Source organism: Aythya ferina (assembly GCF_964211825.1).
Source record: "Aythya ferina genome assembly, chromosome: 7".
Classification (NCBI taxonomy): Eukaryota; Metazoa; Chordata; class Aves; order Anseriformes; family Anatidae; genus Aythya; species Aythya ferina.
The window spans coordinates 9,552,209-9,579,767 of record NC_140302.1 but is presented as its reverse complement, the minus strand read 5'-3'; the positions used below and the strand labels follow the sequence as shown (position 1 = coordinate 9,579,767).

Sequence of the window (27,559 nt, the reverse complement as noted above, 5' to 3'; positions counted from 1 at the left end):
CTTTTTTTTTTTTTTTTTTTTGATTGTCAGTGATGATAACAATTTACAAAGAATATGGAAACCTTACGGTCCAGAAGTTAGCAACTGGCACAGAGACAGAGTTTAATCCTCCACCCTTGGGGCTACAAAAATACACATCCTCCATTAAATGGCCTTTACTGAAACCAAAATCCTATTGGCATTGGAGGCACAAAAACACAGAGTTCTTGCCTTGCCCAACAGAAATTTGTTCTGCTAAACATATAAACCTTAAAATTTGCATTTCTTTCCACCATTGTAAAGTAAAATAAAAGAATCAGTTAATTATCATTAACTCTTAAAATTGGCAGCGACTATTAAATCAAGGCAAGTATGAATTAAGTTCATGCCGTGCACATTACACCAACATCATGGAGGAGACTGTATTTATATACTAAACCATAAATGTAATGATGTAATCCCTTGTAATACACAATGGCTACTTTATTTTGTGTAACTGGTTAGTCATACTTTAATCAACACTAGAATTTTATTAAAATGTACTGCAAAGTGTTTCCCTTCAGACTAGTTATGATTTATCGATACTGCTTTAGAAAAAACTGACTATAATAAGGATGGTCAGGTAAGGAGGCTCAAAGCTGCAAGAGACCCGTGCATGATTTAGTGATACAGATGACTCAACAGCCGGAGTAAGAACATTATATGTAAGTTTGGTTCCCAGTAGACCCACCCATATTTCCCAGAATACAAACACATTCATGTGAAATGGTGATAGGCCATGTGGAGAACCACTAGACTCACCTCCAAAAATCTATAGAGCAGACAACCAAAGACAGGAGCCTTTTGCACACAACAACTTTATGCTAAGAATACGAGATCCCATCCAGCCCCCTGCTCTCTTTAGAGGCATTAAGATACATTATGGTGGCATAACAAATTCAGAAAAGAAAGGCATATAAAAATACTGCAAATTATTCTAGACTACTTCAGAATTTATTCTAAGTGCTTTATCTGAAACTTAACTATTTCCACAGCCTATAGAGCAGATTCTCTTGCATAAAATTTCAGGAATTCAGGATTTGATATTCCTCCAGCACAAAATGTTCTGCAAGGTTATCTTAAAGGATGGTCTGGTTTTATGCAAATAACTGATATTACAGAAAAATACTATACATCTTCAGCAGAGAAGACACAAAACTAAAATTTTTGCCATTTTTTCGTAAATCAATGGTACAAAACCCTTCAACTTCTATTGGTAAGGCAAAGTGAAGGTGTGCTTTATAACCCAGAAAACTATATGAAATTATCTTGGTAGCATTTGATTACATCTGATCTCAAGTGGACTGGACTTTCCTTCATCTGTTTAAAAAATGGGGTCATACCTTCAGATAACCCTTCCCGGTATGGAAAGATTGATTGTTATTCAGACAATGATTAGTCCCATCCCCGGAAAACAATTGTTTTTTTTTTTTTGAAAAAAAGATTATACATTAAAGTAAGTATATACATCACCACTAAAAAAAAAAAAAAAAAAAAAAAAAAAAAAAAGAGCAATAATTATTGAATCAGAAGTATTTGATTTAAAAGTTTGCACTAGGGACTTATCCTTGTAATCTTGGTCCCTGAAAATTCCCCCAAAATTATTTCAGAACAAAATGAATTAAGGAAATTAGAAGGAAAATCCTACATAATAAAATAAAATGGATCCTGCTAAAGCATCATTTTACTCATTAGAATCTTGGAAAAAATGACCACAACAAGAAGTTGCCCCCCTTACCATTTGCATGATGATATGGAATGTGATTTGCAAGTCTGAACTATCAGGCTGCTGTGGCCTCAACTTCTCAAACAGAGCTCAACAGGTTAGAGAAAGGTAATGCATCATGCAGGAAGCAATACCCACAGGTAACTCAGCACAGGGACAAAGCTGCCCCCAAATCCTCAGCCATTTTAACTATTAAGTCTAACAATTTTAAGTTCAGAGTGCTGAAACACTGTATGCCTGTAGTTCTTTGGCCACCAAATCATGGACCCTTTCAACTTGACCTAAAGACACGTTTGTGGGGAAAAAAAAACAACAAACCAAACCAAAACAACAACAACAAAAAACACATACAGAATAGACCTTAAGGGCTTAGACAAATAAAAGGTAGGAAAACTCAAGACAGAGTTCTGGGACACTGAATAATTATCTAAATTTCAAATCTGGCCTCTTGCATGTCCTACTGACTTACATGTTCAAAAGTATATAATAAGTAAAAGTAAATAACTGTAAATAATTTCTATCACTCTCAAATTCTCTTCTCCAAATGCACGGGACTACTGGTGCCTTCATCAAGGAACTGAAGAAAAACAATCTTTTTTTTTCATTAAATTGTATTTAATACTGGTGACAGGCCACTCACAGAGAACAATTAACTGCTTGGAAACAGGTTCACTTTATGTAGCACGACCACCCATCTGTGAACAAATACTGTAAAAGACTGGCTATAACCTGGACCAAAGTAACTTCACAAAGAATTTTTAAATGTAATCCATGAAAGGACTTAGGCACCACAAGCAGGATTTACCTGATGCTCAGCTTCTTCAGCCATGAAGAGGTTTTTGTCAACAAAGCTCTACAGCCAGAGGTTTGCTACTGCTCCAGCTGAAAAGAGCTCATCTGCTTAAGCCTGCTGAGAAGTCTAACCTGCTCGGTGTTCTGCATGCATCTTTAACCACTCCAACAATGGGGGCATGTTCATGTGAACTGTAACTGTCAGACACTTCTCTTCAAACAGACTTTTAATTCAATAATCTAGAGGTTGCATCACTGTCCTACAGGCTTTGGATGACAGACACAGACAGACCCAGAGAACGCAGGCAATCTCTCCACTGTGCCTACAGAAGAGACACCTCTTTACAGAGAGCAGCACAAGGCCCATGGAAGAAGGCCCATGCCAGAGGGAGGAACTGTTTTACAGCCAAACAATTAAGCATATGTGGGGTGGAAAAGGAATGCTGAAATACAGCCACAAATTTTAATATTTGCTTTAGAGCAAAACATACTCCGAACTGTAGGTCACTTATTCTTGGGACACAGAGAAGGGGGATAGAATCCCCTTCATCTAATGAAGCACGACTCCTCGGATTTCCTGTCGCAGAAAGCATGTCATCTGCAAGAAGGTATAACCGTGTGGACTCATACTCAAGGAAAGGATAAAACAATAACATAGTTCTCGGTAGTGTTAACAGTGAAGTCTACATTGTAATAAAATAATATAAAAGCTTCCCATCAACATTGAGACGCTCCATCAGGAAAATACGTAATTTGTAAACTATAGTGTTTGTAGTTATATGTAGTAGTTGTATATAGTAAGTTTGGTTGCTTTAACTTCCATGTTTCTTTTAGTTCTGGAAGGTTTGCCTCCTTGCAAGAAACTTAAGATACCTGATGGTGTTGCTTTAATGTGCCTTCTCTTTAACAAAGGAAGAAAAACTCTGATGCTAGCAGCTTTTTCTACTTAGCAGAGGCACAAGAGCCAACAGCTGACATTTGAATTTCATCTAAATTCAAACAGGAAATACACTCATACGAGTTATCAATTACAGACTGATTCACTCATGACTGCAGTGAATTCTCCATTGCGAGAAGACACACTAGATACACTGCAGTTACATGCACTTAGGGCACACTTGGGCAGACATTTACCTAGATTTCTTCTTGCCTTAAACAAACTAAAATGAAACTCCTCACACCTGAAAACTGTGCCCAAGCAAAGCACAACCACATACAGGACCACTCTGGATTCCTTGGAGAGAAAATCCCATTGCACGGACCAAGGACTATCACAGGAAGATCTCTTCTCTTCCAGCACTGTCCTATTTGTTCCTAATTAATATTTAGGCTTTTACAAAAATCATCTTGGAAAAAAGCTTAAAGTAGAGCTATTTCAGATGTATGCACTATTACACCCTGTAACTCGAGTCTTTTAACAAAAAAGCTGAAGTAATAAATCGTACAGACACACTAAGTGATTAATTACCTTAAGTAACTGCTGCTTCATTATTACATTCTGGGATATTCAAGAGCTAAAAAAAACAGAGCATCTTTCCATGCTTCCTTAACCTAGGTATTTTAGATTCTATCCAAATAAGTGAATAAAATTCTTGTTTTAAGAAAGGAAAAATGCAAAAGGAGTTCAAATATAGAGCTGACCTCTGCCCCTCTCTACACTGAGAACCATCTGGATTCTATTAAATTGTCAAGCAAGTACCAGGATTAATACAAAGAGAAATAAGAGAACCACTGAAATGTTTAACATTGGTAGCTTCTTTATAGGCTACTCTAAATCTCCATATGAACCTCAGCTGATTAACACTTCAAATGCATGACATCTATTTTATAAAATTACACAGACCACTTTCACTCTCCCTTCCCTGTGACTCCTAAGCAGAGCTGCAGCTAAAGACTTTTCGTATTACCCTACTCTACGGAGCAGCTGCCCAAGCAACTTATGAAACTGTAAAACAGCCATCAGCGTTGTGAAACTCAGGGGAAACCAGTAAAGCCTCCCATTTAAGGTTGTTAGATTATCTTACCTCATATAGTCCTGTGCTTTAATGTTGTAGTATAACACAATGCAAATTATACAGAACAGAGTTCATGCATTTCAGTACCCAAAGATTCAGCAAGAAAAGGGCCTAACTCCAAACAAACAGCTCCGGGGCTCTGAAGAAGTTCAGCCTCATCTAGGTTTACAATTAAGTGACAAGCTTCCATATGACTTACAAGCCTTACCAAAGGGAGCATTCCTCAGAATAGTTTCATACTTTAAATAGATATACGACTGAAGCATCAGCTTTCAGGTTGGCCTTCTCAGCATAACATCGTTCCCACTGAACCCGAAGGCCAATTAATTTCCATCCTCCTTGCAGAAAGGAAGTTCAGCTCACTGATGATTTCCTGGCACTTCAGCATTCTCCACGTGATGAGTATGTGACACTCAGTAGTACTGATAGATTTTAACGGATAGTTTCTAATGTATTTGTGGGAAACAAAAAAGAATCCAGATTCGGGGTAGCAACCTCCTGGTTCAGGTGAAGAAAGGTAAGATGCTGCACAAGAGCAAAATGAAAGGAAATGACAGATGAAGTCATTTTTCCCCTCAAGTGTTTTATAAAAGATTGGTAATTAATATTTTGCCTGTTTTTACACAAATATATATCAATTTCAAACTCCAACACCAATACCACACAATTACACAGGATTACAAAAGAACATGATCCATACACACAGTCATGACTACTTCTGTTTGTTTAAACCCCAAATGCAACCGTGGGAACAACTGGGGAAAAATGTAGGAGCTGTAGATTCAAGTCATCTGAATTTGTAAGATGCTGCATTTAAAACAGAAAAAGAACATAGCCCCTTCTCAGTAAGCCACATAGTATAAGGAAGGTTGAAATAACCATCCTTTTCTTTAAGAGTAGTTTTGCAAAAAAGAAGAAATTGACACAGAATTACACTGTCAGGCATCAGCAGGCTCCCTCTGTCTGAACACCTCTCACTTCGCCCCACAGAAGTACATAGCCTTTCAAACTGTGTTGGCCCTACCAGCTCAACACAGGGTCAAAAATGGGTGACTTCCTCGGCTTTCCTCTAACAAAAGGAGATTCTGCATGAGAAAGCATGCACCCAGATACGCCACTGCATTTACTTCAAGTGATTTGTTCAAGTATACACGACTGCAAGTCAGGAAACAGCTTGCAAGCATATGAGGAAGATTAGAACAGATGACGTGGTTGTGCCAGCTCTAAAGAGTCGTGAGATAAAACAAGAAAAGTTATCAAAGCAAGCAGAAACAAATGAATATTTAAATAGAAGTTGTGCTGCATGAAAGCAGTGCTCTTGCACATTCCTTCTCACATTAATATATTCTCAAAACTGGAATGGAACAAGTATTTGAGTAATTTAAACAGAACCACACAAGTCAGTAACAAGCTTACAGCTCTTTATATTTAAGAAGAAAACAGAACTTGAAAGATCTAAGCAATGCAACTAAATCTTGATCAAAGAAGCATGCAATCATATTCTGGCAGTCGCTGGAGCAGATGCCTGCCATTAGTTTAGTATAAGTATCTCCATAATCTAACTCATCCTTAGTTAGAAAGAATATCTGGGATAAGAACAAAAACAACATAAAACAAATGACCTTGAAGTTACAGGAAACCCAGGAATGAGTGAGTTCAAGACGCTGTAATATATTTTGCTTGTGCATGTATGTCTGGAAGTCAGGTGAGACCCAGAAATACTCAAGTTCTTTGATACACAGAATGTCTGTCTCTAATAAACAAGAGTGTTTCATGGTAATTCAGTGATCTGATTAAATGAGTTTTAGACTATCAAGCCAACAAAACGTCCAACTAGTTTGGACTACATGGGTCTTGGTCTTTCTTAAAAGCAGAGAAGGGACTGGGGAACACATGGGGGCAGCGACAACAAGGGACGCAGATTCACATGATCCAAAGCAAAGAACTCCTGACAGCATCCCTGGTAAGTCTTGCCAAGGCTTGCAAAAACACAGAATGGCTTCAGGTTATTTTGTGATGAATGAAGAGCTTGTGGGCTTTCCTTGCCTGCGTGCTCACTCAGGGGTAAGGTTTATCTCTTTGTCAACAGAACCTAATACGCTGCAATTTGTTCAATGGTGATACCAGTTCTTAAATGCAGAGTTCGGCAAACTGGTCTAGGGGAGGTGGGGTTTCCTTGGCTGGCTGGGGGGGGAGGTATGCGTGTGTGCTTTGTTAAATAAGCTGAGACCTGCCTGTAGTTCCTCCCTACTTGTTATAAGTAGCAAAAACATTTTTAAGTTCTTGAGAGGAACATTCTCAGATACTGAAAAATAGCAGTGGTTTAGATACATAATCCTTATCGCACTATTGTAACTTGATCCTGGAACTGACAAACTCAAAACCAGCCTTGGAGCCCTATTACCTGCCTCTGCTGGGGGGAGGAAAAGAAAGAAGAAAAAAAAAAGACACCTGATCATTCAAAAACATGATGATCGAGATGCTCTTAAACGTACCAAGTGGGTTAAGCCAAAAAACTACCAGCAGAAGGAAGCTGTACCTTTCTGTTTGATTCAACAGGTACCAGCTGAGGAAGGAAGAACAAGATTTCATTCTCCGTCAGCTTCAAAGGTCACAAAACAAAGCTTGTCCGTTCAGCAATGTGTACAGGAGGGACTTTCAAACAACTGAGTAACTGAAAATATTTATACTTTGAATGGGATGAATAGGAAGAAGGCTGTGTAGCAGCACGGCAGAGGTAAGGGAAGGATACGGAGAGGGAACGGCTTTGTTTCAGCCACCGCTCCTCCAGGAACTGATGAAGCAGCTCCAGCCCTCCAGCTGGCCGCACAGCCCAGGCAGCGCCCACCTCAGGGCTCCACCACCCTGACACGCTGCTTCAGGTGTGCTGCAGCCCATGAGCAAATCGCCCACTGTCCACAGAGTAAAGACAAACCATTGTTGCATTATTGCAGGGATACTCTATTATTTTTCTACCGGTCTTTCAGTGCCTAGATGATTTAAAACAAAATAAAAACACACATTTTAAAAACGGTATTTTTTGACTCCCAATTACTCCACTAAACTCACCCTTTAGTCAGCTGCCCTTTCTTTCATTTGGTCACGACTGTTAAAAGTTCTAATAGGTTATGTGCACCTAAAGCTGGAGGTATTTTGATGAGCTACAAGGGCTTCTTTTCACTTAAAAGCAAGATGGGATACGGTGCTGAACAAACAGAAAAGCCCATTTAATACTTTACAATGTTCCAATGTTATGTTTTTAGGATAAATAATTGTGACAAACACCAATTATACAACACCCCTGGGATACACAGCTGCCACTGAAAAGAAGATAAAGAGTCTTCCAAGCCACTGTCAACAACAGTGAAACCAGAATAGTTTATGGAGAATCTAGGAACTATTGGAAATCATGACTCCTGCTACTGTTGGCACTGAGAAACAGTGAACCACTATAATGGGAAGATGCCGGTCTTATCTTTATTACATACATCTTATTATCTTTATTTTTTCCACTGTAAAAAGGGCTTGCTCTGATGCTATTCAGTTTATGTGCTACTATAAAATAATGAAAAAGGTCATTTTTTATATGTGAAGTTTTTCCAATATAGCTGTTACAAAGAATATCAGGGGAAGGAATTTCATTATCTAATCCTCTGCAAAAGCACCTCTACTTTGAAAGCAATGATATTTAAATGTAAATGATAAACAAACAAAAAAAAAAGACAAAAGACAAGGAAGCAAACCTCAGATTCCAAGGAATTCCAAGGAAAGGGACTGTTTATTAAAGTCTGTGCTTAATCCAAGTGGAAAAACAAAACAAAATAAGCAACCCCCTCTGCTACAGGACAACTAACTGTATTGGCCTGACATTTTCTTAACTTTTCTTTGATAAAACTACAGCCACACTTGAGAAAGCTTTCCAGTTCAGAGATTCATTCTATTTCTTGTTGATGCTGCAGTAAATTGTAATTAACAATAAGAAAAACATCAAATACACAGTTTTACATAAAAGCCAAGAAAGATATTAAATGTTTACATTTCCACCTTATAATGATGTTTAGGGGAAAAAAAAAAAAACAACAAACAGGCTATATAAAAGAAGTAACAGTTGCAGAAATGCTACCAATGTAGAACATAAATAAAGGAATATTTTGTTTTCTGGCTTAACACATATGCATCACCTTACAGATAAACATGATTTGCAAGCTAACGCTGGCCCTTTGAAGTTATCACCATACATTTAGGTATGTGTGCTACAGAAATTGTCATTTTTCATCTGTCAGAATTGAAAGATGAAGTCACAGGACAATAGACTAACAGGTCTTACGTAATGCCAGTATAAAGTCTATACCTGGAAAAAAGACAAAGAACAGCAGGTTAAGAAGATTCGTGCCTTCAGTATATGGGGAATTTTCTCTACTTCTGTAATCTGCCTCAAGGTTTCTGGTCTTCCATCAAGTTCCAACATGGTTTCTTTAACAATTTAATTTAAGCATTTAAACTAAAAAGGATTCTGGAGAGTTGGATGATAACACTGACATCTGCTAACATAGCCAAGAAAATCCAACTGAAAAAAAAAACAAAAACAACGATTTACTCGTGTGAGACTTGCAGATAGTCAGAACACCAATTCAAAACCTGCCAGAGTTTATTAGTGATTATTGCAGAAATATCACTGTCGTTTGAGTTAGAAAACCCTATGTGCATAGATGTTTGCTGAACAAATTTGCTGCAAGTTTTTGGTTACATATATAAAAATAATTGCTTACAGGTCAACAATTTCACATACAGCCATTTCAAATCCTACCTCACAAAAGGAGGAAAGAAATCTACGATTAGCTCACCTAACAGTGGAGGGGGCGGGGAGTTTATTTCTAAGTCCTACAATATGATTTTAATGTTTGCTGAAAAATCATGGGTCTCACAAGAAGTACATGAAGAGTTACTCCTTTCCTGGCATACTGTTTCTTGTGTTTGTGAACCACTGCCAAATCTAACACTGACAGAAGAAACACTTCAGAACTTCAGCATTTTTTAAAGTCTTTCCATTGTTTCAAATATGCTCTTAGAAACAAACAACAATTAACATCCATCGTATTATGTTCCCTTTCCCAGGTCACAAACACTGATATTTTTTAAAAAATAGAAGAAATTGTTGTAGCACAAGACTACGTACAGCTACTTTTGTTAATTCAGATGCTAAAATGTAAAATAAAATAGGAACCCAGATCTATTTAGACAATTAAGTGGTCAGACAAAAAAAAAAAAAAAAGAAGAAAAAAATGCTAGGCATCCACCCAACAGCTCCCACTGACAAAATATTCAGATTGAGATTTTCAGATAGCCTGTAGCACTAAACCATTTGGCAGCTCTCCTGCCTCAGTTCTCTGTATACAGACAGGCTTAAATCAGGGAATAAGACTACCACAAGTGAGGGATAAACAGAAAAAATAGTCTACATATTTCTTCATGCCGCAACCTAAACCTTCAGAAAGCTCGAATTCAGGCCATCTGAAATAAACAAGCTCCAGCGACAAGTAACTGATTTTAGAAATGATATGAAAAACAATAAATTCTGTTTGGTTGCCTTCTAAAGAAAGTCCTACTAGAAAAGCTCACCCATCTGACCCTAAGCACAAGCCATCACTCAATGCCATGTCTACTATCTGAGTTCTTCTCTTAAGTGTGAAACAAACAGAAGATCCCGGTACACTTGGAAATTAAACACTGAAGTTCCACTTTGCATTTTAATTTCCTGATAAGCCACACAAATCAAATTTAACCACGGCAGACAGGTAAACATACATGGCTGGTGCCTGACAATGTCAAGAGATTCCTGCTCCTGTCCTCCGCTGACTAAGTAAAGTGAAACGATGCCAAATAGGAAGGATCCACCAAGCAAGCTGTCAGACGGGGCTGGGCAGCAGCCGAGAGCTCTGGAGGCAGACAAGGTAACCGCTTACCACAAACCAGCAACCCCACGTGCCTGATTTGCTGCTAGTGGCACCACCACCCCACTGAGGTCGGAAGGGACCTCTAGAAGCTGCTTACTCCAACCTCCTGCCCAACACAAAGCCAAAGAGTCAAAGTGAAGCTGAGTTACTCAGGACGTAGCCCAGTAGTACCTTGAACGCTTCCAAGAACAGCAATGCTGCAACTTCTCAGTAAGGTCCCCCAGTACTTCACCATTCTAATTGGGCTTTATTATTATTTTTTAAATCCCGTAAGAAGTTACTCTGCTGTAATGCGTAACCACTGATTTCTCACCCTTCCAAAATACACTTCCAGGAAGAGTCGAGCTCCACCTTCCCCAGAACACGTGCCAGGTGGCTGAGGACACCAAACAGGCCACCACTCACCATTGCTCTGCAGGCACTGAGCACCTCGGCCTGGCGGCCCTTCCTCCCTCAGCCACAAGTCACCCCGCTGTGGCCGGCTCTCCCCTCCTGTGGCCCCACACCTCGCAGGCCGAGCACACACAGCACCCGGCTAGGGCTTCTGATCGCATCTGCCAGAACCATGAGCCAAAACCATGAGGTTTAGCTTGGGTCCCACAGTGCCCTTTCCGCCACCCCCCGATTAAAGACCAGAGACAGTACTCACTTCACCAAAGGATGAAGCTCCTCAAGTAACTGATGTGATGGTTTTGGGGTAGGGTTTTTTTTTTTTTTTTTTTTTTTTTTGACAGCTTACTTCTCTCTCAGCTCAGTAGAAAGGAAATGACTTAACCTAGTTGTCACAGTTGCTGGATGGAATATAACAAAAGCAGTGAAAGGTGAAGATCCACCTCTCTGGCCATTATCTCACTGCACTATCAGATGAACAAACACCTGAGAATTTTACAGAGAAAGCAACACTGGAAACATCCATCTGCACGGTTGTTAGCTGAAACACCAATTTATTTTAGTGCCAAAATAATTTTGTTGCTTGCCACGGCACATTAAGGGAAGTGTTTTTATGAAGATCTATGCAAACATTTTGCAAGGTAAGCGTGTGGGCAGAAGCTACATAATTCCGATATGCCTGTTGCTAGCTTTCAGCCCAACTGCAGCAGCTATTTCAACTAAGGCAGAAACTGGGTGCTGGTGATGTAGTTTTACAGAGCATTCTGCATCCACTGGTCTGCCCTGAATCTCAGCACAGTGAGTTCACCATCAGCACTAAGCCGCTTGAAGTTTCTGACCTGGCACAAGTACCTAAGTAAAATACAATACGAGTGCGTTTGGAGTCGTTTTCTGTGGCATTTTCTGCAGCTGCATCCACTGCATGCTGCTTTTCTGGAATAAAAAGATTTTCAGCCAACACTACACACATTTTCAAGGACAGTTATAGGTCGCAATGAGCTGAGCAAACACCAAGAGAAATTTGGCCAAGGAATGGATGATCAAGTCATTTATTTTTACTATATCCAGTCTCACTACGGAAATGAGATGGAAAGTCTCTTTTCATTTTCACTCTTAGGGGTAAATCCAACCTTCCTGCAGAGTTTATGTTCACATTTTAAACGTGTGCAGCAGACAGTAATTTGTGGAGAACAGATTTCTGATGTTCAGGCAGAGAAGAAAGACACTTCTGGTAGGAGAGGGGAGAGACAGAAAAGACTCACTGCAGTGAAACAGAAAGAAACAGTTTGATCCTTGATCTGGGAGAATACAGGGATAAAGCAGCAGCAGCAGCTTCTAGAAAGAATTTTCATCAGAACAAGATACTCCGTGAGTGCTTTGTGCCAGCTAACTAAAACAACTGGGGAATTTTGACATAGGACTCCCAATTTCAGTGGGCGATTGCTTTTATTTTTGGGAGGAGAATAAAAGGAATTCCTTTGATGAGAGCTGCATTGCTAACCACAACCAGGATCATTTTACCTCTATTGCTACAAAGAGGTTACATGCCATGACGAAAAATTCCATGATCTAACAGCTTCTTAGTATTTTACAAATAATGCAACCCCAACAAGTTATATATTTGCAGATGGTTTGTTCTGTACATTTCACAGCACTTGATATATAGACAGTGTTCACCATCCAGGCTCCAACAGACGTGCTATTTTGTAACCTTGATGAGACAACCCATGAACTCTTGCACTGAGCTCTTGAAGCAAGTCTGGAGTCATTATATATTTCATTTTTGTGCTCTCACAAAGAAGGTAGAGGCAAAAAACGTGTGTGTGAGGGGGAGGTAACAACAACAACAAAAAACACAGAAGCACATGTCAGAATTCCAATTTTTTATTTCACCCTTACTTTTTGTTACCTGAAAATACTTATGCATCAGCAGAGAAGCACACAGACGATGTGTTAATGACCTAGAGGTGAAGCAGATATAAGCTGATATTGCTGTATCTTTAGACCATAACAACTGCAATAAACACTGCACAGAGCATTTTGTTCCAAAGTCAACTTGAAACTTTAAATACAAACATAATTATATTAAAAAAAAAAGCCATAATGATATTCTACTGAAGGTTTTATTTATTTTAAGTGGTGAAACCTTTAAAAAGTGTGTGCTAAGTACACAGCCTCCGAGGAACAGCACTGCTGCAAGGCAGACATTAAATGGAAATTACATAATCCTTAAAACACACTACTTCAAATTGCTATTTCGTATTCATAAGAGGGGGAAAACGAGCGAAACACACCAACCTCCATCTCTCTGCGAACACCGATTCGGAAGGTGCGTTACGCTGCAGATGCGGGCAGCAGCGCGACACGGCCGCAGCACTCGGCATCGCAGCGCCAGCTCCGAGCCCTTCCCCGGCTGAAAACCCATCCAAGACCCCGCTCCCAGAGCCAGCAGGCTCCCGACGCGGCCCGCGCTTCCTCGGGGCAGAGCAGAGCCAAGGAGGGCCGAGGCCGAGGCGCTGCCTCCCTCGCTCCCTCCCTGCCTCCTGCCCGGCCTCCCCCGGCTGGGCCCCAGCCGCAGCCGCCGGGCGGGGGCCGTGGGCGGGGGCCGGGCGCTGCGCGGGGCCGTAACGCGATCGTGCCCGGCCCGGCAGGAGCGCCTCAGCCGCCCGCACAAAATGTCCGTGGCCGGGCCTGCTCTGCCGCCACGGGAAAGAGCTTTTTTTTTTTTTTTTTTTTTAAATAAACGTGCCTCTCCTGAAGTAAAATGGAGGAACTGGGCCTGCCGCACGTCTGGCTCTGGCGCCTGCAGCCGGTGTGCCCAGTGATTGCCCCTCAAGGCCAGCCTGCTCCTGGCAGCCCCCACTGCTTCCCTAAGGCTGCCTCCGGCCCCAGCTGGGCTCCAAGCCCCTTGCTGTCGGTGACCTGGGGAATATAAACTGCACCCAGGAACAGGAGCAAGAGCCCCAGGACCAGTGCTGTACCTTAGCAAAGCCTCGTGTACCAAAACCGGGACCCACCCCCCCCCCCAGAGCAATGCTGCTTCATAACCCCAAATGAAAGGGACTTCATTATCAAGTCATTTCATTTTCAAACTGTATCCATACAGTCCACAATGCAACTACACCACAAAGTCTAAGTTTTCACCTACCCACATGCACAGAAATAACCACAACGAAGCTATGCCTCAAGAAAACACAAAAGCTGATCTTACAGACAAACCCTTTCCCTCTTTTCTCTCTAAGACAGCGTTTCTGTAGCATGAAAAAGGCAGCTGCAAGTCAGAGTATTTTCCTGTAAACAAAATAGCCAAGATTTTTACCATTCTGAACATACTGAAATTAGTAAGATGCCATTATCCTACTAGATAAGAGACAAAGACTTGCAGAAAGTAACTAATCAATCATTCTAGTAACAGCACAGTGTACGGAGCGAGGAAAAAAACACGCTGAAAAACATTTTCCAGCAGTAGTAATTTTACTTACTCAACACATTACCAAATGTTATTCTATCAGGAACAGTGAACAGGAAAAAAAAAAAAAAAAAAAGCCCTCAAGGCACCTTGGGAGGGTTGCGTCTTTAGGGCATCAGTAGGACAAGGAGCTCACACTGACTTTCTTCTTACACGACTTTCATAGGAGGTGGTTTGTGCTTTTGTTGGCTTAAGTAAACAGGACTGTGTGAAACGCTGGTAAGGGTGGCAACTCTTCTGCTCCTCTTCCAGGAAGAGACCTTTAGACAGTGTATTCTGTGTCTGCAGAATCGCTTTGTTCGTGTAAAAACACATCTCACTAGCAACAAAGGCTGCCAGAAACTCGTAACTGTCATCAAGTTCTGGGCCTAGATTTTAAAACATATGTAAGAAGTCAGCAATGGAAATTCAGAGCTGAAGGATCTTTAGATACACAATCCTTAACTCTCAGTTTCTGGTTCTGGTTCCAACTACAAAATGGAAACAATTTCTAATAGGGAGATGTTGAACTGGAGCAGTGCTTTAATGATAAAACCCCAGAATGCAGTAAGGGAGGTCAAATACCACTATGATGGGGGCTTCCAGAAGGCCTAAGACGTGGAAGAGAAATTACAGTAGACTGGATGTTTATAAGTATCACCCTTATCTATATTCTAATACATTTAACACCTTCCACCCCCCAAAAAAAACAAAACAACACACAACAAAACGCTATGGATATTTTTTGACCTTAACCAATAACCACTGTAAGTATCAGAAGCACCAAGAGCAAACTATTTTACCCCTACATTCTAGGCAAAGTAAATTCAGAGTGTTTTTTTTTTTTTTTTTTGTGATGAATCAGAATAAAAATCTTACACAGATGCCTCTGATACTTACAAAATATAACCACTTTCTACACAGTATCTTCATTTACTGCAAATGCTGACTTAAATTTGCAAGACCTTATTTTACAGAAAGCAAAACAGTTGTTTTCCTGTATGCATTACATGCAACACCTTCTATTTTTCCCATTATGCAAAACTCTAAATCTTTACTCCCTACGCCCCCCCCCCAGCCCCCAAACAAAAGGGTATTACAGCTCTTATCTGTTACTCATCTATTGAATTTATTTCAGAAACAGTTACTTCTGATCTACAACTTGGGATCTGATATCTAAAGTTCAAAGCAAGATCATGATTTCTAACTGTATTTTCTGTTTTACATCATGTTTCTGTATTAAACTCAAGGTAACAGGAAATTCCCCAAATATTCTAAAGTAAACAATCAGTTATTTTTCTTTTAAAATATATTTAATAATGCTTACTCGTTTGGAATAAAATGTATTCAAATTGGTGGTCAGGAGTGGAAAAGCAAGTATGTTTACACATTAAAATTGAAGTTCAAACCACCATAACATGATTACCCTACAGATATTAAATGCTTGCACAACATTGGGAGTGTTGAGTCTTCTCCAGACGGCTGACATAACAGTTCCATCCTCAGCATCTTCTCTGCAGTTGTGCCTCCCTCTCTCCTTTTCTTTACATGTCAACTCTCCTCTCCCATAGGTTGCGTTCTGGTCCCCAGGACCTTTTAATGGTATACTGCACACAAGCACTATATACATATATATATATATATATATATATAGAGAGAGAGAGAGAGAGAGAGAGAGAGAGGGCACTATATATAAAGAGGACACTGAAAATACAGTCATCCTGAAGTCTTCAACACAACCCACCACCCTAAAATAAAACATGTCCACATATTTTATTGAAGATATTCTCTGCTGGTGCACTGCTTTCCAAGAGAGCAGTTGGAAAATATGACTCTGAAGTTTTATAAGGACACTCACAAATGCCTTCAGTACTTCACTTCAACACAGATTTCATTCCAGCAAAGATTACAGCCAGTCACTGGAGTGGAAAAAAACAAAACTGAACAGATAACCAAAAAAAACACTCCAAAACGCTAAGCTCCCAGAACATATTGAAAAGGGAGAACAATTATGAAAGATTGGAGTTCTGCTTTCTTCCCTAGACTGTTAGGTCTAAAATGAATCCACTATTTTAGGTTGTTATTTGATCTGTGTATCTCACACAGTTCCCTTTTTTTTTTTTTTTTGGTCAAAACAGTTGCATGGAAATTATTGTAATAAATGACAAGTAATGTCAGGAAACATACCAACTTGTAACAAATTTTGTGGTTTCACAATCACAACCTTCTTTGAAAGCTACAGACCATGTATCAAAGAAAAATACATAGCGGAATGGTGATTATCAGCAGAAAAGAGACAAAATAAATTACAGTTAAATGGTTGCACAATAATTACTGTTAAAAAGCAGTACTGAAATGGAAAACATCCTCTAACTTCTTTTCATTGTGCTAAGGTTAGGTGTATACCGAGCCTGACAAAAGCCCTTCTAAACCAACCATCCTTCCAAATGTACTTCATGAGAGAAATGCAATTGTGAACTTCATTCACAGCTTTAATAAGGGCCACTTTAGACACCAATCTGTAATGTAACTGTGCCCAAGTAGTCCTAGTGTGTTATAACTGAAGTGAGTCTAACCAAATGAAGTTATGCCTTTTGTTACTGCTTTCAAAAACGAAGAAAGTCTTCTGCAACATGCAACTAAATATATTAAAAAAAAAGTTATAATTAAAATATGTTTTTAGAAACTTGCACTCTGCAAATTAAAATAAACAAAAACAATAGCAATTGGGAAATTAGTTTTCACGAGGATAAACTATTTCCTGGTATACCTCCCAAAGCTGCATGCTCTGGACAATAATTAATGCTTCCCACTGGAAAGAAAATGCAGTGCAAAAGCATTCAGCAAATCCAACATATTTAGGAATAAGTGACCCTGTAACAGGCAGTTTATACAAAACCTGTTTTCTAGGATAATATAATGGGTTTGGTAGGTGGAGGAGTGTGGACTGCATACATACTAATGTATAAACACCGGTACTCCTTGGACCTTGTTGCACATTTCAATGCTATTTTTAGATTATTCTCTCACAGCAACTGCACTGGGAAGATGGCATTTATTTCCATCATGTCCACTGTCAAAAAGTGGGTCTTCTGCTTCAAGTGCAGCAGTTCTTTGGAAAATACATTTAAGTATACTGTATTTAGCTCTCAACTGTATTTCCCTATTCATAGCTATGAGCCAGCTCTGTATAATACACAGAAAAGACCATCCACATTTCACTTACTAGATTTATGCCCTTTCAAGCTCCTTTTGACTATGTAAAATTGCTTGGATCTGGGAACAGAATATACGCTGCTCCATAAAGATTCTATTGTTTTCTCTGTTCTTCTGAAGCTTGAGTTACCCGAAGAAAACAGAACAAAAGAACTTAGTTGAAGTGACAACTCCTGCCCTGGCCACGAAGCCAATTACCATGGTATTTCTTGGTTCTTACATCTCTCCTACTCTTTTCATTTCAAGTTTTCTCTCCATTCAGGAAGAAAAAAAAAGTCACCACCTATCAAACAAATTGCACAGCAGGCAACAGACCTAGGAAGGCCTGGTTTCCTACAGATGTATGCTTTCTTTTGGTATGCATATTTTCCCAATGCAATTGCTCCAGCTGTCCCCCCATATCCTGTAGGATTTCACTCTCACCATCCTTTGCAGTGCAGCCACTTTTCTACCGACATGCATATTCCTCTAACCACAGCTATCTACCAGTCTCCTTCCCACATCTCCTGGTGCCGAACAATGTCTCGCTGGCTGGACTGCATGTGCATATTGACTTCCCCTCATCAGGCATGACAAGCTTACCAAACACTTCTGATATCCTTCATCTCTGGGGACACGAACACAGATTGAGTCCTTTGAAATCAAAACAGTGACACATCCACTCCATAATATTACCAAACACCTAACCTTCAAGCTTGCTGATACGTGCAGCTTGTCTTTTAAAGTTTCAGGACCAGATATTTGCCAAAATCCAAAAATCTTACATACTACATCAGATACAGAAACACTTAACAAAACTGAAGCAAAGGACAGCACTGCAGAAGGAAAAGAACAAAGATGAATGTGGGGACAGGAAGACACAGTTAATACTCATCCCATTTTTGCCTAGGGGGTGAAGGGAGAACGTGCTCACTGTACACTAAGAAGTTACACGGGCAGACTATTGTTCCAGGCAATGAAAAGCAGCGTTCCCAAATGGCTAACACTCCCACTGAGCTCTGCCCACGAGCACCCAATGCTGCCGGCACGCTGCAGCTGCAAGGGGCATTCCCTAGGCCAACACGGTGCTCGGTCCGCCCTCAGCTTTACCATGCTGGACTGGCAAAAAGCGAAGCCAATGGGGAAAGAAATAAAAAAAAATAGAAGAAGAAAAAAGCTTTCAGGCAGTAGTTTGACTTCCTGCGGCATGACAGTGCTGCTGAAAAGGGAAAGGTGAGGAGCCGCATGGGTGGTGGTAATGAGCGCAGAACTGGCCTTTCTAGCACACCTCGCTGCTGGGCTTGCTTATCTGTAACATAAACCCACCCTCAGTCTGCTAGTTAGTTATTCGTCTAGCAGATTTTCATGGCAGACATCAATGGAAGCCTATCTGGCTGTAAAGCTGCAGTCCTCAGGAAACTGTATCATCAGTCTTTCCACACTAAGCAAAATAAAATACCTGAACAGAAAATCTTCAAGACAAGTTAGACAGCAAAAACATGTTACTTCACGTTTGATGGCAATATCATTAAACCAAACCCAATGAATGTGTCAATGAAGGCAGCTAGACGCCAGCGCAATGTAACAAAAAGGAGGTGTTAAAGACACTTCTGAATACACAGCAGAGAAGCTGATGTGCCTGGGTGTGCGTGTGAGCGTGATAAAAGGCCTAAGGATTAGCATAGTGATTGTACCAGATGTCTGGCTGAGTCCTCTGCTTGGGACATTGCCTGTAACCAGACCTGTCGGGAAAGAAGGGAGGAACAGCACCTTCCCTTGCCCCCCCCAGAAGCCCACGCAGTCCCTAACCCACGTTACAAGTCACCACACTATTGCCATTAATGGACACCTCCTTCAACACATCTGTGTCATCCCGAACTCCTGCGATGCTTTTGGCCCAAGCCACACATTCCTCCATTCACTCTTCAACAACAGTATCGCTGTGAGAGGGGCAAGGAACTCCACCTTTTGTTGTGCTTGTAGCATGTCTTTCCTTATGTTGTGGAAAAGAAAAAAAAGTGGTGAAAATTATTCCCTATCAATTTCTTAACATCATTTAAGGTTTGATAGATTACCTTCACATTTCCCTCTCAGTTGTTTTTCCTTTTCCCGACTCAAGAAGCCCATGTCTATTTAGTATTGCATCCCATTAGTACTGCTGGGAGAAGGGAAAAAAAGAATAACAAAAACCCCAACCTTCTACTTTTAATGGGATTGTTGAAATTGTGTTACCAGAGTTATATAATACACATGTTTATGTATAATCAATGTGCACAGCTGCATAATCACATTTTTAAAAAAACACGTATAATGACTCCATAGAATGCTGCTTCAAAATTGGCTTAAGCTTATTTGAGACTGTGCTGATTGCAAGAAGGGAAGTGCTGCCCCTCCTCTCGCATTACTTCACATCTGGTCTCATGGCGAGTTGGAGGGGCTGAAAATCCAGGCCTTTTTTGTAGGGGTTAGTTTTCAGTCAGATCAGCAAGCAAATCTGACCTTCCACCTGGCCACAATTACTAGCTCTGATGCAAAACTGACAGCATAAACAAAGACAAAGAAGAGGATGGAAGAGAATAATAATAATAATAATTAAGACTTTTAAGACTTTTTAATAACTGTAAGCAGGTAGTTACAATCTAAAGTTAGATCGTCACAATGAAGAGCTGTTCAGAAAACTACCCAAGATCTCCCAGAATGTTAATACCTACTTTTGAGTCTGTTTCTCCCCATCAGAATTAAATCCCATTGCACTTAGTGTAGTATTTTGTCTTCCAGACATTCAGTAGTGCTACAGCAAGTCTACGAGCCCTGTATCCTCTACAAGTTTCATCACTGTCCACTCCCCTTTCCAAATCATTCCTGAACACACAAAATGGAACAGGCCCTGCCACTTGCTTCCCAAGAAGCTGTTAGTACCTTTCCACTGTACAAATAACTGCAAATTTCTTACTTTTTCCCCTCATTTCTTTTGTATCCATTATTGACACATGATAGAATTATCCCCCTACCTTTTTTCCTTTTTTGGGTGGGGGGGCTTTTTGGCCTTTTGTTCTTTTCAGTGGACATAAATATTTCCTAACTTCAAGACGACTTCATGAACTGGATACTGCTAACCAAATACCTGTTGTTCCTTGAAAGTCTAACAAGAAAGGTATGACCTCTGCTTATACAAGTTGCATGCCTGCTCCCCAGTCTGTGCATATGTGTGTGCAAATACTTGCATATACACATCATAGTTCATTATACCAGTTGGCCTAGTTCTGAATATCTCATGCCTATAATACTCAGTATTACCATCACGTCTGCCACCTTCACTTTCTCTCTCAGAGAACACAGATTTAAAATAGTAATGTGAGCAGAAAGCAAATTCATAGTGATTCCCCTTAAAACTCTTGACCCTGGTAATTTGTGTGACAAATTACGCATTCCAACACTTGGTTAATGCTTTGCAGCAGACAGAAGTTCGTTAGCAGACTCATAAAAACAAGGAAAAAAAATGACCAAACAAACCAACAAAAACAGACAGGGGTGAAAATTATTTACCATTAGCCAGAATACTAAAGACCGAGAAAAATTCTGAATCCTGGTGACTCTGCAGACAGAGGGGGAAAAAAAGAAAAGTTATGCTAGCAGCTCAACTATTTTCAAAGCCAGAGCAAGTGGCAAAGCCAGTATGGAGGACAGCGAGTTTCCAGTTAGTTCAGAAGAGTAACCGAGCGAGAACAGTGCCCTCCCCTCAAGTCCTGTCTGAAATGCAGTTGGTAGAGTTACTTAAAACTTGGAAGCTTCCTTCCCTCAGGAAGATCACATAATGCTTGTTAGATGAATTCTCTTGAATACATTCAGGCACAGCTCTGCAAACAACCAGGTAGATTTAAGAGCTCCCTTCTCTCCCTTCCTTCCCTCTCGCAAAAGCGCAGACTCACCCTGCCTCCTTTTGCACCAGCTCTGGTTCATCACGTCTTTCCGCAAGTCATTTTAACTTGCTAATCCAGAAGTAACACGCTGATTCTCCCTCTGGCTGGGTTAGTCGTCTGCTGTACTAGCAGCCTGAATTAACTTAGAGGGGTATGACAAATGCTAGCCCAGGTTAATGGCACGGTAGATGGAGGAGGTAGAGGATCCGTTCACTCCACACAACAGCCAAAATATTTCAGAGACACAGCTCCCTTACTCATCCAACTTGAAACTAACCAACAGAAATTGCAACTGACATGGCAGCAGGCCTGAAAAAATTAAGAATGAAAGGCTAAACTGAAAGATAATATTCTGAGAAATTCAGAAGGAGAGGTAATGAAAAGCCAAGGGTTTAAGGAGGAATGAATACCTAGGGAATACCCAGATTTGTCTAGGCTGAAAGAGGTTTCAGCAAAAAAGAGGTTTCTACCAACTGAAGCCAGATTTACAGAGACACAGAATGGTGGAAAGCAACCCCTGGAGATTGCCCAGGGCTCACAGCGGGGTGAGCTGCCCCACACTGCCCAGAGGCATGTTCGGTCACGTTCTGGGTATCCCTAAGATAGAAAACTCCTCAGCCCCCCCGCCAACCTGAGCCATTATTTGACCAACCTCACAGGCTTTAAAGAATAAGCACAGAAGTGTTTCTGATGCTTAAATGGAATTTCCTTTATTGTACTTTGTGCCCTGCCACTGACCACCACCGAGAAGACTCCGGGGCTATCTCCTTTACGCTCTGCTCTCCCCTCAGGTATTGACACAGGCTGGTAGGACACCCCTGAGCACTCTTCTCCAGGCTGAGCTATTCCAGCTCTCTCAGCCCTGCCTCACACACAGGTCCTCCAGTCCCTTAGCACCACCAGGGCCCTTCACTAGCCACCGTCTGTCGTGTACGGGGAACACAGATAGGTCTTCCCGGTGCCGAGACAAAGGAACAACGACGCTCCTCGACCTGCTGGCAACACTTCCCAGCGCAGCCCAGTACACCACTCACCTACATTGCTGCACACACACCTTGCTGGCATATGGTCCACTTGTCCACAGGGACCCCAGGGCCCTTCTGTTAGGCCAGTCCCCAGCCTGTACCACCGCAGGATCTCAGTGGGACAGTGGCCTCTGATTTCTCCTGTTTGTTCCCAGTATATCCCACAGTACGTGGCACGTGGAGTCAAATCAAAATACGCAAATACAAGCAGTAAAATGCGTGGAGGGAACCGGCATCCTGACAAAACTTCAGCAGTGGAAACCTCCTATCACACTGTGCTGAGGTCAGAGATGCTGGAGTGATAAACAAAAAATGACAACAGTGGAAAGCAAACTACTTCCTGGGAGGAAAAGCACAGACAGAAGGAAAGAGGTGCGATGCAGTACTAAATGGAGAACCATGAGCAGTTCTCAGGGGGAAGGAAGCACCCAGTGCCCACCCCACCCCCTCCTGTGTTGCAGAGTTCAAATCCATCCAACCTTCCTCGCTGTCCCACTGTCTTGTCTCCTTCTGCCCGAGCCCTCCTGCCCCAAGCCCTGTTTCTGCTCTTTCAGATCCTCTGGAGACTGTCACCTGTATTTGCAGTTCACTCAGAGCTTCTTTTCTCAATTTCTGAAAAAAAAAAAATACCTTTAGTAGTATGCTACATAAACTCAATATTTAAAATTTGGGCCCAAATTCTTTGAAGCAAAATTATCTTGGTTGTAACCTTTTTTACAGAACAAAAGGCCATCACAGGCTCTTATGCTGAGTAAATCGCTGTTTCTACAACCTGTGCTCATAGGCCTATTCTCATATAAGTAAATTTCAGTATCAACAAGCAACTGATTAAAACCAATGCTATCAGAACAGTAGGAAGAAAAAAGCAGCGCCAAGGAAGATGTAAAATTACACACTTTTATATCTTAATAGCTCGTGAAGACATTTTCAATTAAAACCAGAACTCTTCAGAATACTAAGATAGTGTATAGAAACATGCTGTGGATACATAAACATATTTAATGTCTCCAGTAGCTTCGGGTTATTGGGATTTAGGGAGAAGCTGCCACAGAGTGGTGTAATTCCACAGCTGCCTGCTGCAGACTGTCTCATGCTTTCCTCCGGAGTGCTAATGCTGGCCATTGCTGGGAGCAAAACACTTGAGACTGGTTTCTTTATCTATACCATTCTTCTTTTGCTAGTGCACTGTCATTCCGTGTGTTTTTACTTGGTTATTTTTTCTGTGACCAACTCACCTTTGAAATTACAAGCCAGCAGATTAAAAGATACCCACAAAGAACCACTGAGAAAGGAAGTCACAGACCTTGGTGCAGCGAACAGGCTGAACGCTACAGATGCTTGCTGACAAAGGGCATTCTCACACCGCTTCACCACCTCGTCCCTCCACCTCTGTTCCCCCCTCCATAGATTTCTAAGACCATCACCTGAACTATTCCGAAGCGGCATAAATATTATACAACGGCATCTGAAACTCTGAGAAAAAGTTTACCAACGCCATTTCTGCAGCAGAACCCCTGCCTGAGGAATGCACAGCTGCCGAGCAGATGTGTAATTTCAGCATTTAGATTACATTATTTCAAGAGTGATTTTTTTTTTTTTACTAGATGTTTTCAGATTTTCTATTTCCATCTGTTTTTTGACCTCCCTCAGTTTAGTCCCCTCCTTTCTGTTTTAGTTCATTACGCCAAAATAATTTTCTAAATTAGAAACATCTCTGCATTTAAAAACTTGTGAATTTGAAGAGAGGTGGGGGAGTGAAGCAGGGCCAGGGGCGGAACAAAAACAGACAGTTCAACGGAGGCTCGGGTTTGAATAAAAACTGTCCTGTCTGGGTCGGCTTTTATTTCACAGTTCCTGGTTCAACCCAAATTGGCAAGTCTCTCTCACTGCATTCCTTCCATGAAATTTTAAGAGCAGGAAACTAAAGAATATCAGCTATATGGGAATGTTCCTGCACTTTGCCATAGTCCTCTGCCCTAACTTTTCGGTAGGAAAGCATTCCAATTCCTCATTCTTTCTAAAAACAGTATTAAACAAACTATAATTGTAATTAAAAAAAAAAAAAAGTAACTCACCACGTACCAAAACAGTGTTACAAAACATTAAGATCCGCATAAACCAATACCAGTGGCTGTCAACTTCAATTACTTCAGTGAAGATCTGATTCATGCAAAAGTTGCACCAAGATATGGAAATGGAGTCAACACGGTTCAAAAAACAATTTCATTCAGCTAACCAAAGCAGAAGACCAAGGCATCAATGATACCTCGATACAATCATGCTTAAATTTGGGTACACAATAAGAGTTTTAAAGAGAAATTATCACTAATAGGATCACTGGTTCAGCTTGGAAAATGTGACAGACATGGCCCCAAAACCTATCAATTTTCATTGTGATTTTAAGTTCACAAGAACGATTTGCCACTGATTTCCAGTCAAGTTTGGAAGTTTGGGATCAGGCTCTTACACGGGAGGTGTGAAGGCGCATGAACGTGTTTTTTTTCCCCCCCCTCAAATCAAGAAAAAGTGGTTAATAATTAACACTGTAAAGGCAAGAGACTTCAGGAAAAGCAAACACAGAAAATTTTAATGGCTGCAACAGTGAAAAGGAAATAGTTTCCACAAACCAGGTCTGTATTCTGGACTTCTGAGACTTCCTTTGATATATTCCCAACTTATGCCTGCTACATCTGCTTGTATTTGTATCAGCCAAAACTCAGGAAGATTGACCCTTCTTTTCTCTCCTGTACCATGGTGAACTGAGGGAATATGGCCAAAGAATTGCTAGCTCCTTCCACATTTTATGCTAAGGAAGTTGACTGAAGCCACCATGAAAAACAATTATCTGAAGAAACATGGAGAAAATGTGATTTCAAGCTTCTGTAAAAAAAAGTTGCTGCTGTTATAAGGTATCGTAGAAATTAAGCCACGATACTGTTGATCTGCATTAATACTACTGACTTTTCCCCCTTTTAATGTACAGCCAACCTACCACATAATAAAACTCACATTTAAAGCTACCACATTTTCATCTCTATTTTGGGAAATTCCATTTGGGGCAGAAAGAAGTATCAGAGCACTGAACCGCACGCTGCAGGTACCACACCCCACCAACTATTACTTCACAGATTTTATCGTATCAGAACCTTTTAAAGTATTTAAATAATGCACATACCCCTCACGCTATTCAGGACGCCGTTTCCCCCAGCGAACACAAAGACTGATAAGTTCAGTGCATGCAATCCCAGCGATGAGCTCACAGGAAGCGCTCCATCAAGCCAGCCCATTTCACTGCAACACATCCCATAGGGAGAAACTCTGAGGCAGAACACACTGGACCTTAACTAAGGCTTGGGTGTTGCTTCTGCTTTTACTTACACAACCTATGCATTTTAACGGAATCACAAACTAGAACTGATTTTCCTGCTTTAATACTTGTTTTTATTTAACAGACCATCATGTAACAGCCCAGCTGAGTGAAACGCACGCGACTCAAATGAAATAGGAGGGCAACTACATGACACTACATGACAGAAAAAGGCGAGGAGTAATCTGACAGATAATATATAAATCTAACAGATAATGATCATATCGTCCACAGCATCCTCATACAGCTGAAACAACGGTGTCACAAACAGAAACTAACACATCTTATCTCTACCATAACACGAATGAAGTCTTCCACCCTCTCAATCCACCCCAACTACTACAACAGTAGTTGCTCCCCCGTCGTCAGATCCTCCAGAGGTTGCACCCCACTGCCTCACGGATCGGGACACCGTCTCTCAGAGAAACCAAAGGAACCTGAAATTCACCCTCCCTACAGAAGAACTAAATTCTCAATATTGAAGATCAGGGTGAAAATCGCTTGTGGGGGGTGGCGGCACAAAATAAATACGCAGAGTGCAAAGGACTGAGCATACATTTCTGCACTGAGCCCCTCACAAAATGGCTACTGGGTGCATATCATTAAGAATATTAAGAATGCAAACATGATGTTTGCTCTCCAATTAAGATAAATGAGGTGACTGCTTCAATTTTTTGCCCTATTTCAAGGATCACCTACTACAATCTCCATATAATTTTTTTAGGATACAATATAGCAGGCTAAATTTTGCGTTTGTTTTTAAACAGTTTTTGAATAAATAAAGCCATCTGAGAAAATCAACCACTCTACAGACCTTGCTGCGATTTTTAAGTGTTACAAGAAAGAGAGAAGAAATTCCCTGCTTTCCCTTTAAAGTGCTAACTGTTTTAGAAGGCACAGAAACTCCATGACATCATCATGACTAGGGATAATCAGCAAGAGTTTGGTAAAGCAACTGCAGAAGATTTTGCAGATCTTGTTCAAGAAAGAAAAAAAACACTAAATCATAAGCTAGAGGCAAGTTTGCTGTCCAATTTAAGCACACACAGTCTCCCCACCCCCAAACCCTGAATTTCGGGAATGTTAATGAGTGAAACAAGGCTCTAAGCACTCCATCAACGCTTAGAGTCCATGTAACAGCTCTGAAGTGATCCATCTTCAAATTACCACGACCCTTCATGATTTATTGACAGAAACTATTAAGGTACATGAAGCAAAACCCAGGCACTGAAGACATGCTCTTTTACACAAGACACAAACAAACTGGGGAACCAAGAAATACCAGAAGCTTTCCCAAACACCCAGACAGACAAGGCTTGAGCTGATGCTTGCCAAACACAGGAGAGAGGTCCCCATGTGTTAATACACCCTGTCACATCCTGCCTCGTCTCATTTATCCACCCAGTTGACTGAAGAAGTTACAGAGCTCCACATGTCAGACATCTACCTGCCATTGGAACAAGGCGCTGTCCTCATGAGAGAAGTTACCAGCCACAAGGAAACAAAGAGCTTGTTTTTTTCCTTTTTCGTTTTTAAGGACTTTGGAGAAGATGAGTTTGGTCCTTTTGAAAGTCTGGCTATACCAAAACCAGTGCAAGCACCAGGATCACCCGTTCTTTGATCCCTTCAATGAAGGGGATGTATTCAAACCCTTAACTGTACCCGTGACATATTTGTGCCTGACACTGCTCTGGAAAGCTGCAGAAGTT

General features: G+C 40.9%; 1 protein-coding gene across 4 annotated transcripts in view; it reads right to left on the bottom strand.

Annotated features, from left to right (window-relative positions):
- The window catches only part of BMPR1A (bone morphogenetic protein receptor type 1A), an 81,987-nt gene that overhangs the window by 52,451 nt on the left and 1,977 nt on the right, over positions 1–27,559 (bottom strand). The window contains exon 1 of one of the 4 annotated variants that reach the window (XM_084525300.1): positions 13,194–13,318. The exons of the other annotated variants lie outside the window; for them this stretch is intronic. The gene's annotated coding sequence lies outside the window, so the exon portion shown is untranslated. Of the gene's footprint in view, positions 1–13,193; positions 13,319–27,559 lie in introns of those variants that run through there. 4 annotated transcript variants of the gene reach the window in all.